General features: G+C 47.0%; 1 long non-coding RNA gene across 1 annotated transcript in view; it reads left to right on the forward strand.

Annotated features, from left to right (window-relative positions):
* Window positions 1-12,731, forward strand: part of LOC148977183 (uncharacterized) — a 67,215-nt gene extending 54,484 nt beyond the window's left edge. The window contains exon 3 of the long non-coding RNA XR_016145575.1: window positions 11,242-12,731. This is a non-coding gene — a long non-coding RNA (uncharacterized LOC148977183). The remainder of the gene's footprint in view (window positions 1-11,241) is intronic.
* Window positions 12,732-13,408: the final 677 nt, after the last annotated feature.

Below are 13,408 nucleotides of genomic sequence, written 5' to 3' on the forward strand. Positions count from 1 at the left end.
TCTCTTTCATGTCTTCTTTTGGTTTTCACTGGCAAATTCACACAAAATTGTCAAAATGCCTGTATAGGCGTGAAACATATAGGGCCTTATCTTGCACCCGGAGCAAAACTGACGCATATATCAAAGGCTTTTTCCCTCCACAGATGCATGTCGGTAAACTAGGGAATGAATTTGCGCTCCCTGGGCGGATCGGCGCAAAAAAGTAGGCATGTTCCCTATCGTAGTCACTTCGAGTTACGTCAGAAGTGACGGAGATTGGGGGTTTCGCATAGAAAGCCAATCCTCTTCGAGTATTAAAACACGAGCCAATGGCATGCAATGCCTTGGGGCTGCGGAAATTTGCATAGCGTACTCCGCCCTACTCCGTGAGTATAAAAGGAGGAAGTGAACGCAACCGCAGTATGTTTTCGCTTCGGAGCCAAGAGAACCTCTTCACTCCTGAAAGCACTGTTCAAGACTCTTCGAGACGAGCGTCCTCTTCAGTGTTGGTGTGACGGCGGTACCCAGCGAGATTCTGCATCGCCTGCGATCTGAGCAGTGGTCTGCCAGACTTTGCGCTTCTCCCTGGTCGCTTCAGCGCTGAAAGAGTGAATTTCCTCCTCTCATTGAAAGAGCTGCACGCGCACGTCTTTTTAAAGACGGTTCGCCCGTGCTCTTCTGGGTGTGATTGATTTCTGTCGTCATCTGATGGTCACGATCGCTGCTTTGTATGCCTGGGCATTTCAGCATGCAGCAGCAGCGTTCGTGGATGACTCATTTTCCTTCTGTGGGAACATGACCATCTCTACACTGAGGTCGAGACTCAATGATCTCACTTGAGTGAGAGTCCCGGTCCCCCCCGCTCGATCGGTTTCCTCCATAGGGGGCCCGTCGACCCGGGAACCTGGTGATTTACGGTGATGGTGTGGGATAAGCCCCGACGATTCCTCGGGCCACACCTCCCGCCTCAGTGCGAGAGCCAGCGAGCGTTAGTTCGATTCAGTCGGTTGCTTCTTCGGTGGCACCGGCTGCTTCGGGCAGCGCTCCAGATGATGATGCGATGTCGATCACAGCATCACTAGGCGGGCTTGACTCCTCGGGAAGTGAGGATGCGGCCGCGTTGCCTCCCTCGGGAGCGTCAGCGCCGCCGTGTCTGATCCCGCGATGATGGCCGTGCTATCTCGGGCGTCCGTGAGCATCGGGTGGGGGTGGAACTCCGCCCCTCCCCGATCTCTCGCGGCTGAATAATTGGTTTTTGGGTAACGCTGCCGCCTTACGGCCACGGCCAACCCCAATTTCCTTTTTTCCCCGAGTTGCATGCGGAACTGACACGCACTAAAAAATAAATAAATAAAAAAAAAAAAAAAAGCGTGCTTAGTTCCCCGCCCTTCCTCCCCTCGGCGATGCGGCTGTCTGTGGGTACGCTGGGGCTCCCCCGGTCAACCGGCGGTTGCTCTCAGATGCCCCTCCAAAGCCTATGGGTTCTCGTCGTCTATGGCGGCGCGATTCTGTAGAGCGGCGGGACAGGCAGCCTCCGCCCTGCATATGATGAGCACCTACAAAGCTAGCTGCTCAGGAATGTGCACGAGGAGGTGACGGACCAAGCGAGCTGCGAGCCTGTCGCCTACCTTGTCCTTAAACGGGTCACGGAGGCGGTCGCTCGCTCCCTTGGTCAGGTGATGCCCACCGCTGTGGTCCAGGAGCATCATAATGTTCGGCGGTGCGGTCCAGGACTTTGCCCAGCACTTCTCGACCGCCTAGGAGCAGACGAAGGCGGTTTCTCTGCCCCGACGGCCAGCTGCTGCCTCCAACCAGCCGTCGGCTCGGACGCCTCCGCCAGCTCGCCGCCGAGGACGCCCCCCTGCGGCTCCCTTCCCTCCCACGCGGCCCCAGCAGCAGCCTTCAGCCGGTTCGCGTCGCGGAGGAGGCCACAGGTAAGCGTCCCAAGAAAAGAGCCCCCCCTCAGGCCGCGTGCCCCGCTAGATGCCAGGCGAAGCGATGTTCCTGAGGCGGGCCGCTCAGTGATAGTGTCATGGTTTTTCTCAGGAGGCGGTGGCAGGGCCCCTCCTTCCCCGGTGGAGGGCCGGTGGAGAATCTTTTGTTCTAGCTAGCTCCCTGAGCTGGTTGAGGAAAAGCTGACACTGTCATTGAGCACACAGACTGGAATGAGCGCGCACGACGTCCAGTGCGTCGCCCCGTTCATTCCTCTCTGTCTCGGAGGGCGCGGAAGGGTGCGTGTGTCGTCCCCGGGCTACGCCAATCCCTTCCCCCTCTGTCGCCAGACCCCCGGCAGAACAGACCCCCGTGGAACGCTCTGCCTTCCCTGGTCTCTTCTGTCGGGGAGCGGGTTTCGACGGTGCATCCGGACGGGGTAACTCCTGCACGCATGCCGGTCGACCCGCCTCGCTGCCCCTCCGGGGGGACGTCTGTGGTTCGCATGACCCCGTTGGCTCACTTCCTGGAAGCCTGGCTAGCGCTTCCCGGGGTTCCCGCTGGGTCATCAGAACGATCGGATTCGGCTACGCGATTCAGTTCGCACGGTCTCTTCCCCGCTTCAGGGGAGTTCGCTCCACGATGGTTGGTGGCAATGCCCCAGTCTTGAGAGCGGAGATTGCGACCCTGCTGGCGAAGGGTGCAATCGAGACGGTCCCTCCAGCCGAGGTGAGGTCCGGGCTTTACAGCCCCTACTTCATTGTCCCCAAGAAAGACCGGTGGGTTACGACCGATCCTGGACCTGCGCATTTTGAACCGTTCTCTCCATCGACTACCGTTCAAAATGCTCACGGCCAAACGCATTTTCGAATGTGTTCGGTATCAGGATTGGTTTGCAGCGATCGACCTGAAGGACGCGTACTTCCATGTCTCCATTCTCCCTCGACACAGACCGTTTCTTCGGTTTGCCTTCGAGGGCCAGGCATACCAGTACGCCGTTCTCCCATTCGGGTTAGCTCTGTCCCCTCGCGTCTTCACTAAGATCGTCGAGGCAGCCCTTGTTCCCCTTCGCGAACACGGGGTTCGCATCCTGAACTATCTCGACGACTGGCTGTTACTAGCACACTCTCGAGCTCAGGTTTGCGAACACAGAGACCTGGTGCTACGGCACCTAGCCCGTCTGGGCCTTCGGGTCAACCGGGAAAAGAGCAAACTTTGCCCCGTGCAGAGGATCTCTTTTCTCGGCATGGAGATAGACTCGGTCGCCATGTCCGCGCAGCTCACGAACGAGCGCGCGCACTCACTGCTGGCTTGTCTTCGTCAGTTCGAGGGCAAGAGTGCGGTTCCACTGAAACTTTTCAGAGGCTCCTGGGGCATATGGCATCCGCGGCCGCGGCAACGCCGCTCGGTTTGCTTCATATGAGACCGCTTCAGCTGTGGCTTCGCGATCGAGTCCCGAGGTGGGCATGGCATCGCGGCTCGCTCCGAGTTCCAGTGACTCCGACGTGCCGCCGATCCTTCTTCCCGTGGTCGAACCTCAGCTTTTTACGGACAGGGTCCCTATTCAGCGAGTTTCCAGGCATCTCGTTGTCTCCACGGATGCGTCTACCACGGGTTGGGGTGCCATGTGCAATGGGCATGCAGCCGCCGGTTCCTGGACAGGAGCCCAGCGCCTCATGCACATCAATTGCCTCGAGCTGTTGGCAGTACGGCTCGCCCGGCACCGCTTCCGAGCGTGCTCTAGGGCCAGCATGTGCTTGTCCGCTCAGACAACACTACGGCAGTGGCGTACATCAACCACCAGGGGGGGTCTACGCTCGCGCCGGTTGTCGCAGCTCGCCCGCCACCTCTTGATATGGAGTCAGAAGCACCTGAGGTCCCTTCGTGCAGTTACATTCCTGGAGACCGGAATCGGGCAGCCGCGAGCTGTCCCGGGCCCGTCCCATCTCCGGCGAATGGCGACTCCATCCCCAGTCGGTCCAGCTGATTTGGGACCAGTTCGGGGAGGCACAGTTAGACCTGTTCGCCTCTCGGGACTCGTCCCACTGCGCCCAGTTATTCTCTGACCCGCGGCTCGGCTCGGATGCGCTGGCGCACAGCTGGCCACGGGGCCCACGCAAGTGTGCGTTCCCCCAGTGAGCCTCCTTGCACGGGTGTTGTGCAAGATCAAGGAGGACGAGGAGCAGGTCTTGCTGGTAGCCCCCTACTGGCCCACCAAGACGTGGTTCTCCGAACTCTTGCTCCTCGCGACAGCACCTCCTTGGCCTATTCCTCTGAGACCGGACCTACTCTCTCAGAGACGGGGCACTCTGTGGCACCCTCGTCCCGATCTTGGAGGCTGCACGTGTGGCTCCAGGACGGGACGAGGCAGGTTTGAGTTCGCTGCCACCTGCGGTGGCGGCAACCATCACTTCCGCAAGAGCGTCGTCCACGTGACACCTTTATGCGTTGAAGTGAAACCTCTTCGTCAATTGGTGTTCTTCTCGCTGAGAAGACCCCCGGAGATGTTCGATCGGAGTCATGCTTCCTTCCTGCAAGAGGGGTTGGAGCGCAGGCTGTCGCCCTCCACCCTTTGGATTATGTCGCGGCCATTGCCGCGTCTCATGATGCAGTGAAAGGTAAGTCTATGGGAAGCATGACCTGGTCATCAGGTTCCTGAGGGGAGTGAGGGGGCTAAATCCGCCTCCCTCCCCTCCTGCCCTCTGGGGACCTCTCAGTAGACCTGGGTGCTCTGCAGAGGCCTCCCCTGGAGCCTTTGCAGTCGGTAGAGTTTTTGCCCTGTCCTATGTGACAGCACTCCTGATTGCATTGGTATCCATCAGGAGAGTAAGGGACCTGCACGCACTCTCTGTTGACGAAGTGTGCCTGGAGTTCGGGCCGGCTTACTCTCACGTATTCCTGAGACCCCGGCCTGGATATATGCCCAAGGTTCCTACCACTCCCCTCCGGGACCTGGTGGTGAACCTGCAAGCGCTGCCCCTGGAGGAGGCAGACCCAGCCTTGGCACTGCTCTGTCCGGTACGTGCTCTCCGCACCTATGTCGACAGAACGCAGTGTTTCAGGACCTCAGACCAGCTCTTTGTCTGTCATGGGGGGAGCCAGAAGGGAAGGGCTCTCTCAAAGCAACGGCTGTCCCACTGGATAGTGGATGCCATTGCTTTGTCTTACCAGCAGCAAGGCCTTCCGTGCCCCCTTGGTGTGACGGCCCATTCCACTCGGAGTGTAGCCTCCTCTTGGGCTTTAGCGCACGGCGCCTCGCTAACAGACATCTGCAGAGCTGCAGGCTGGGCGACACCCAACACCTTCGCCAGATTCTATAATCTGCGAATTGAGCCGGTATCCTCTCACGTACTCGTTTCGGCCAGTTCTGGATCCGCTCAGGTGTCTTCGCTTGCTCGCCACTCCACTCCCCGGACTGGATAAGTGCGATATTTCCTCAGTTCTTCCATTGAAGTCTTGAGTCCTCCAGCACCGACGATGCGGGCACCACTGCGTTGCTCTGGATGCTAGCTAGGTGCCTCCATGCGCACGGTTCCCCATGGTAACCGTCTCATGTGTATTATCCACTGTAAGCCTCTCTAAGCATGTGTCTTCCCTTGGCAAGCCATCTGCCACCCCTGGAGTTTAAATCAGTAGCCACCTGCGGTTGGTACTCCAGTGTTCCATATGCGTTCCTATGTGGCCATATGTGTATTCTTAAGTCCTCCCTTCGGTAGGCAGCTGGTAGCATGTCCCCTTCGGGATATGTTCCCAGTGTACCTTGGTAATCCTGTGTCAAAGTCGGATCCCCAAAAAAAAAAAAAAAAAAAGAGGTAAGGCTCGGGGGTTCAGTCTTTCGCAGGGCACTGGAAGACAGCTTGAAGATGGCGTGATGGCACAGACCCCCAATCTCCGTCACTTCTGACGTAACTCGAAGTGACTACGATAGGGAACGTCTCGGTTACGTATGTAACCCTCGTTCCCTGAGTAGGGAACGGAGACGTTACGTCTCCCTGCCACTTCTGCTGTATCGCTGGGTAGAGGCCGAGTTCAGTCTTGGCTCCTCAGCGAAGACATACTGCGGTTGCGTTCACTTCCTCCTTTTATACTCACGGAGTAGGGCGGAGTACGCTATGCAAATTTCCGCAGCCCCAAGGCATTGCATGCCATTGGCTCGTGTTTTAATACTCGAAGAGGATTGGCTTTCTATGCGAAACCCCCAATCTCCGTCACTTCTGACGTAACGTCTCCGTTCCCTACTCAGGGAACGAGGGTTACATACGTAACCGAGACGTTTTGGCGCAAACATCCCTAGTGCTATTTTGCAGTTCCAGAAAACAATTGCGCCACTGACCAGAAAAACCTGGTCTAAAGTCAGTGGCACGTTGCGCGTTGTTCATAATGCTATTTTAAGCGTGCATACTTGGCCATAATGTAGGGGGTGCACATCGCGCATACACTTTGATTCTCTCATCAACACAAATGCAGTAGTTTTTATTTTTGCAAATAATACATTATAATAAGGAAAAATATTAGCACATGAGGGAAATCATTCTGGTTTACATGAAGATGAAAAAACCTAATTACCCATTATATATATATATATATATATATATATATATATATATATATATATATATATATATATATACTTGCACGGATTAATTGTTCACCACAAGACTAGTAATATGCTAACAAAGTAAATAGGGTCAATTTTGATTTCACAGGGACTTTAAGAGCAGGTGTGCATGTTGCATGGCGAATTGCATGGCTCTTGTTTCATGTAGTTACAGGGTAAGTGTGACATTGCAGGCTGTAAATTAAAGTGGTGCTTGTTACCCTCTTGTTCCATGTAGTTACTGGGTAAGTACAATAAAAATGTATAGACACAATCTTATATCACTGACCCGGAAACTTATTATGCAAGCACCACTTAACCTGTAACCACATGAAACCATATATATTTCCCAGTTTATCTAAAAAAAATTACGGTAGTCTTAGCTTTTCTTGGCTAATGTTAGCCCAGATAGATAAACATCTGCAAATTTTGCTATCAATTTTTTTTTTTTTTTTTTTTTTATAAATGCATAGATATGTACCCTGTCATTTCTAAAAAGGCTATACAGTATGCACTGGTACACAATTATTACAAAAAGGTAGTAGCTAAATTGCTCCCAAATGTAATATCATAAGTATTAATTAATACTGAATAATAGTGAAGTACCTCTTAGGTCTATAATTACTTAGAGTTTAAATTTTTTTTTTAATTCTTCTCCTGGTTGTTAGCCATTTATTCTCCAAACTTTACATATTGTTCCCTTATACTTACATGTAAGTATTTTATAAGTACACTATAATTACAGAAAGTTAAACTGTAAATTCCTCTTAATTACACAGTACTTTCTGGGCTGTAATCTAAAGCGTTACCAAAATTGCTTATCATATCATGCAAAACCATGTAAATTATACTTTGTTCTCAAACTGTAAATGTTAACAACATCAGCATCGCATGACTACATGTAATGTTATTATGATACTGTACGTATCCTTGTTTTTGCATGGGTCTGGTTGCAGTCTCTCTTTTTTTTTCTGTAGCCACTCCGAAGTCCGAACAAAGTCTTTTGTATTTTACAACGGACCTCTCCAGTTGTCACTGGTGAATGTCGTTTGAACCTTTCTGGATAAAATTAATATGTGAAGAGTTCAGATGCAAAAGCCTCTAAATGCCATTTGAAATTTTCTTCTTTAATGATGATTTTTTATCAAACTTGTATATTTAAGTTCAGTAATTTCACTTAAATAACAAGTGAAATTACTGAACTTAAATATACAAGTTTGATAAAAATCATCATTAAAGAAGAAAATTTCAAATGGCATTTAGAGGCTTTTGCATCTGAACTCTTCATGTTTAATTATGGTGCTGTGAGAATTATAGTGCTGCAGTTGCATTTCCTGCTTTTACTATTATGTACAGTATATATATATATATATATATATATATATATATATATATATATATATATATATATATATATATATATACAGGGCCTGAAGTTAACTTTTTCGGCCACCGGCCACTGTGGCAGGTGGATTTAAAAATTCACCTGCCACAGAGACTTTTTACCAGCCATTTTTTTTTTTTTTTGCCTCATAAACGTAAAAACCGGGAATTTCACTATATTGTTCTTTAACTTGCTTAACTTCTTTAAAGTGCTGTCAAGTAATAGCCTAATAACTCTAACAACATACATTTAAAAAAAATCTTTTTATTCATTGATTTTGACAGACACAAACACAACAGGGCAGGCTAGCTATAATATAGTATATACTCAACAGATAGACCTACCGCAGCTCGTAAACAAATCACACGCGGCTGTGTTGATGGCGGATTTATTCACGTAGACAGGTCTTACTCTTAACAGCTTTTAGTTATAGCGTTCAGGAACCGTTAAATATTAACTAAATTAATACTGTTATTACTGGTAAAATTACCGGGTACCGGACATTTTCTCACCGGTTCCCAACTCCTAATATGCACAGTTGCACACGCACACACATCTGTGCAACTGTCATTGTACTGTAACATACGTCAGCGTTACATTATCTCATCCCATCTCACCAACAGTTTATACTCGCACATCCAAACGTAGTCAGAAAAAGGGTCTCATCTTCTTTCTGATCGCATGAACGTTGCGAAACAACAGTCGCTGTCATAAATCAGCCGCTCACGAACCTTGCCATTGCCGCCGATTGTTCACTTTGTATTAAAATGTCTTCTTTACTTTTCTTTTCCTCATCATCTTTTTATTGGCTGTTTGTTTCAGCTGGCCTCTTTACCCCAGTAATGTGCCGCCACATTTTAGCTAAAGTCCAACGCAATAGCGGACTTTGTTGAAATGTAAAAATCGTAATGAATCACTCACAATTCTCATTGGCTACCTGCCAATGTGGCAGGTAGATTGACAGTGTTACCCGCCAATAGCAAAATTCACCCGCATTTGGCAGGTGGTCGGGTGTTAATTTCAGGCCCTGTATATATATACGTATATTATAATACAAAATATTCTGTCATTTTTGATCAATGTAGAAAATAATGAAAATATATTTATAATGAATTGCTTTATTTAAATACTCATGGTGCATTTAGAGCCTGATTGAACTGGATAACTGATTGTTGGTGAATAAGATCCACACACAAATGTTGCACAAATGTCTAGTGAATTTGTCCTCAAGTCAGCTTGGTACAACTCTTCATTTCCAAGTTCCTTTTCTTCACAAGTTCACAAGCCTTCTTAAAAAAAAAAAAAAATTACAATCAAATGAAATATTCAAAAGTTCCAAGCAATGAGAGCGAGAGGAAAAATGGAACATCAGGCCAGGCTACAACCATAAATAAAGAGCCCAAATCCTCATTTCTCTGCCCCGGCATATCGATCTATCCTTTCATCCATGCATCCATTCATTGCCACGCTATCTTCTGCTTTGCATTTAAACGAAGGAAATCCATTAGCATCCCATGTGCAGTTGCTGAACTGGTGATTGCAGACCTGGAAGAACACTTTAATTATGTTGTGCTGTCATTCATTTTGTTTGAGTTATATTTTCAAAAAGCAGCCAGATATTATTTTGACATTAAATAAAAATGCTGTGTAAATTGCTTGACATAATGGCACAAGCACCAGCTCTGCGTCATGAGTATTAGACATAGACACAGACATGTCAGCAAACAATGCATAAAAGCAGTTCTGTCTCGTTTTAGATTATGCAGGTCAGCCAAACCACTTTTACAAAGCGTCTGCTAATGAGCAAAACGTTTAGAGCCAAGACACGGCAGTTAAAAATGTAGCAGACAAACATCCACATAAGAATCCCCTTTCCAAAATTTTGTTCCAAAACACTGAAATATTTACAAACCTAAAGTATTTTTAAGACTGCTATGCAAATATAAATGACTCATCTTTGTCTTAAAGGGTTAGTTCACCCAAAAATGAAAATTCTGTCAGTATTTACTCACCCTCATGTTTTTCCAACCCCGTAAGACCTTCGTTCATCTTCAGAACACAAATTAAGATATTTTTGATGAAAACTGAGAGCTGGATCACTCCTCCATACTAGTCCATAGGCTTCTTGAGGAATTGAAACTTTCCGTCCTCGCAAAGTTATTAAAGACATTGTTAAAATAGTCCAAGTGACTTCAGTGGCTCAATCTTAAATTTATCAAGCCACAAGAACACTTTTTGTGCGCAAAAACAAACAAAAATAACAACTTTATTTCAACTACTCACTTCCTTCTCTTTGAGCCTCTAGTCAGTTAATGTAGTGTGATGATAGCGCAGATCTACGTCACATGTAGGCTCATTATTGGCCGACGCTGGTCATGTGTGTGATGCGTGTGACGTACAATAACAGAAGCTTACGTTATGAAACTAGTAACCTGACTCGAGGCAGAGAGAGAAGTAAATGAATAGTTGAAATAATGTCGTTATTTTTCGCATACAAAAAGTTTTCTCGTCGTTTGATAAACTTAAGATTGAGCCACTGGACCTTATTAAAAGTGGTGAGGATTCTGGTTAGGGAGCCGGTCAACAAAATCATTGCCTATGGAGAGGACATTGACCTCATCCTCAACATCAACAAAACCAAGGAAATAATCATTGACGTCAGGAGGAAATCCTGCTGTCTCTCATCATCAAGGGGGCTGAGGTGGAGATGGTTGGTAGTCACAAGTTTCTAGGCCTGCATGTGTCATCAAACCTGACCTGGACCAAAACACTGTTGCCAAAATGGAGAAGGCCCAACAGTGGCTTTATTTCATCAGGCTGCTAAGGAAGGCCAGATTTACAGAGGACTCGTAAAGAGCATCCTCACAAACAGCATCACTGTCTGGAGCACCACCCAGGCTGATAGGAAGGCTCTTTAAAAGGTTATAAAGTTTGCAGAGGGGATAACTGGATCTGACCTCCCATCCATGGATACTTTATACACACAACACTGCAGGGAATGCGCACAGAAAATCCTCAGGGATGCATACCATCCAGGTCACTCTTTGCTAAGGCATAAACACCCAATGTATGATGTGACACACAGTATCACTACACATAAAGCATGTTTTTATAACAGTTTCTTTCCAGCCACTCACTTCTGTAAGTTTACAATGTTTTATATCTGTCATATAGACTTGTTGCTATTTTATGCTTATTATCTATTTATATGTATCTGTCATACAGATGCTTTTTATCGGAGTGTTCCTATTCATATTGTTTTTCATCTAATGAAGTGAACAGAGAAATGCAATATTTTCATATTAAGTAACAGTGTGTTATCGTGTCTATTCCAAATCTTATCTTTCAGGTCCTTCAGAGCTTTGTGGAGGGGTGAGGTGTCTAAGATCCAACATCTACCTACTGGGGTGCCTCAGGGCTCAGTGCTTAGACCACTTCTCTTCATCTGCTTGTCATCACTAGATCAGTCATTCAGTAACATGTTTTTTCCTTTCACTGCTATGCTGATGACTCACAACTCTACCTCTCATTCCAGCCAGATTATGTAGCTACTCGCATATCAGCCTGCCTGACAGACATTTCTTGTTGGATGAAGGTCATTTACATGCATCACTGCTGCAGTGGTGTATATAAACAGTCTGCATTTTCTTTTTAGGGTACATTGTCTGGTTCTTATACAATGTCTTATTGCAATGAATGAAAGTGCCACTTAGCACCCATGACAGGGGGAACCTGACAATCCGCAGATGTAGATGACTTATTGATTAAAAGAATTCATGAATGCAACTTAAGCATGCTGTTGTGCAAAGATCTAGCCACTGGGTTCCCTTGACTAATCTCCCCCTTAGGGTTGAAAGTGTGTAAAATGAGGATACAAACCTAACAGACTATGAGCTGGGCTGACTGCTAGAGCGTGATGGAGGAGAAGAGAGCAGGATCGCGCTCTGATCTGCAGCATGGATTGCAAGAGCATCCAGGGTGTCAGGCAGCACGCAATATTCACAGATGAGAGGAAGCAACATTAAATATGGAAGCGCTGTGATGCTTAGACAGGCTGCAACAGGACATGAATGATGTGATGGCTTTTGTCACGCTCTCTGGAGAAGAAGCTGGGATTTCAGCTTTGGTGGGTTTATGCATTCGTTCGTTCATATTTTACTTCTTTTTCTCCATCTTTGTTCAGTGATTCTGTAGTGCAGTTTTGTTTCTTCATGGAGAGGAGAGTTTTACTGGCCTTCTACACACAATGTTTGACCAAGAAGGTGTCACAGAATTTCAGAATCACCCTATCCAGTTTGTTCTACTCATCTCCGTGTGTTTTAATGGCTGGAACTGTGTCAATCACACAGACGGCCCGTTACATAATGGCCTTAAAAGTGTCAGAGCGGCTTTCTCTCATGGCAGTGCTCTGCCACGGAGAAATAGCACAACAGCCTTCACCAACTGCTACCTCTTCAGAGACTGCCCTCACCCTTCATCTGACTCACGTACCTTCTGTGAGACACTCTGGGAACAATCGCCTGATAGGGCCATGTGGAGGGGACTTCACATGATGTTCAGCCAGCATTGTAGGGAGTGTACATGCACTGAAAATGGCACTGAAAAACAAATTTACATGATAGATTTGGAGTGCAATGGCTAATATAATTGGAATCAGACAATGGATACAGTACTGTACATATTGACTGACATTTTATTTGTTTTTTTAGCCAATTTCAAAACTTCTAACATATACCACTGATGGGAAATCTGAATTGTCGGTATCATTACTCCAGTATTCTTTGTCACATGATCCTTCGGAAATCATTCTAATATACTGTTTTGGTGCTCGAAAAAAAATAAAAACACTTTTCATCAATTCAATGCATCCTTTAAAAAATATTTGTATTAATTTTAAAACAAACAAACAAACAAACAAACAAAAACAATACCGACACTACTACTAATACCATGTCTACACCAGATGTGAGTCCAGCAGCAAAACCAAACAGAACCTTATAATCAGTGAAAGCTGGAAATATGGTGGTAAGCAGCATGTCCGAGAACCCAGAGTAGTCCCCCCGTATGTAAGTGATTTTTAGAAAGAGGAGTGTGGAGAACTAGGAGTGTGTAGAAGGGGTGGAGGAGGGATGCTGCAAACTGTCAATGGACTGTCAATGGATCGAGGTAAGTCTGCTGGGTCTATATGTACCCTCTTATCATTGATTGATTGCTGTCCACTCGTGTTAAGAACATGCTCCTCCCGAACTTAGTTAATAAAACTTTGTTTATACAAAATGAAATGTATCGGGTGACATCTTTACGGACTGATGCATCGATCAAACGTCTAACAATACAGTGCATCGATGCCACACATAAAAAATATCGATATACGGTTCCTTTATTTTGACACTCTCCACATCCTCACTTAATTTTTCTCAGCTGAAATAGACACCTGACAAGATTGACTGAACCCTTTGTCACAAAAGCCAATATTTACCACTGTCAAGGCAACATGAGTTCATTTTTTACAGAAG

Source organism: Pimephales promelas, chromosome 11 (genome assembly GCF_988280905.1).
Source record: "Pimephales promelas chromosome 11, fPimPro1.hap1.1, whole genome shotgun sequence".
NCBI lineage: Eukaryota > Metazoa > Chordata > Actinopteri > Cypriniformes > Leuciscidae > Pimephales > Pimephales promelas.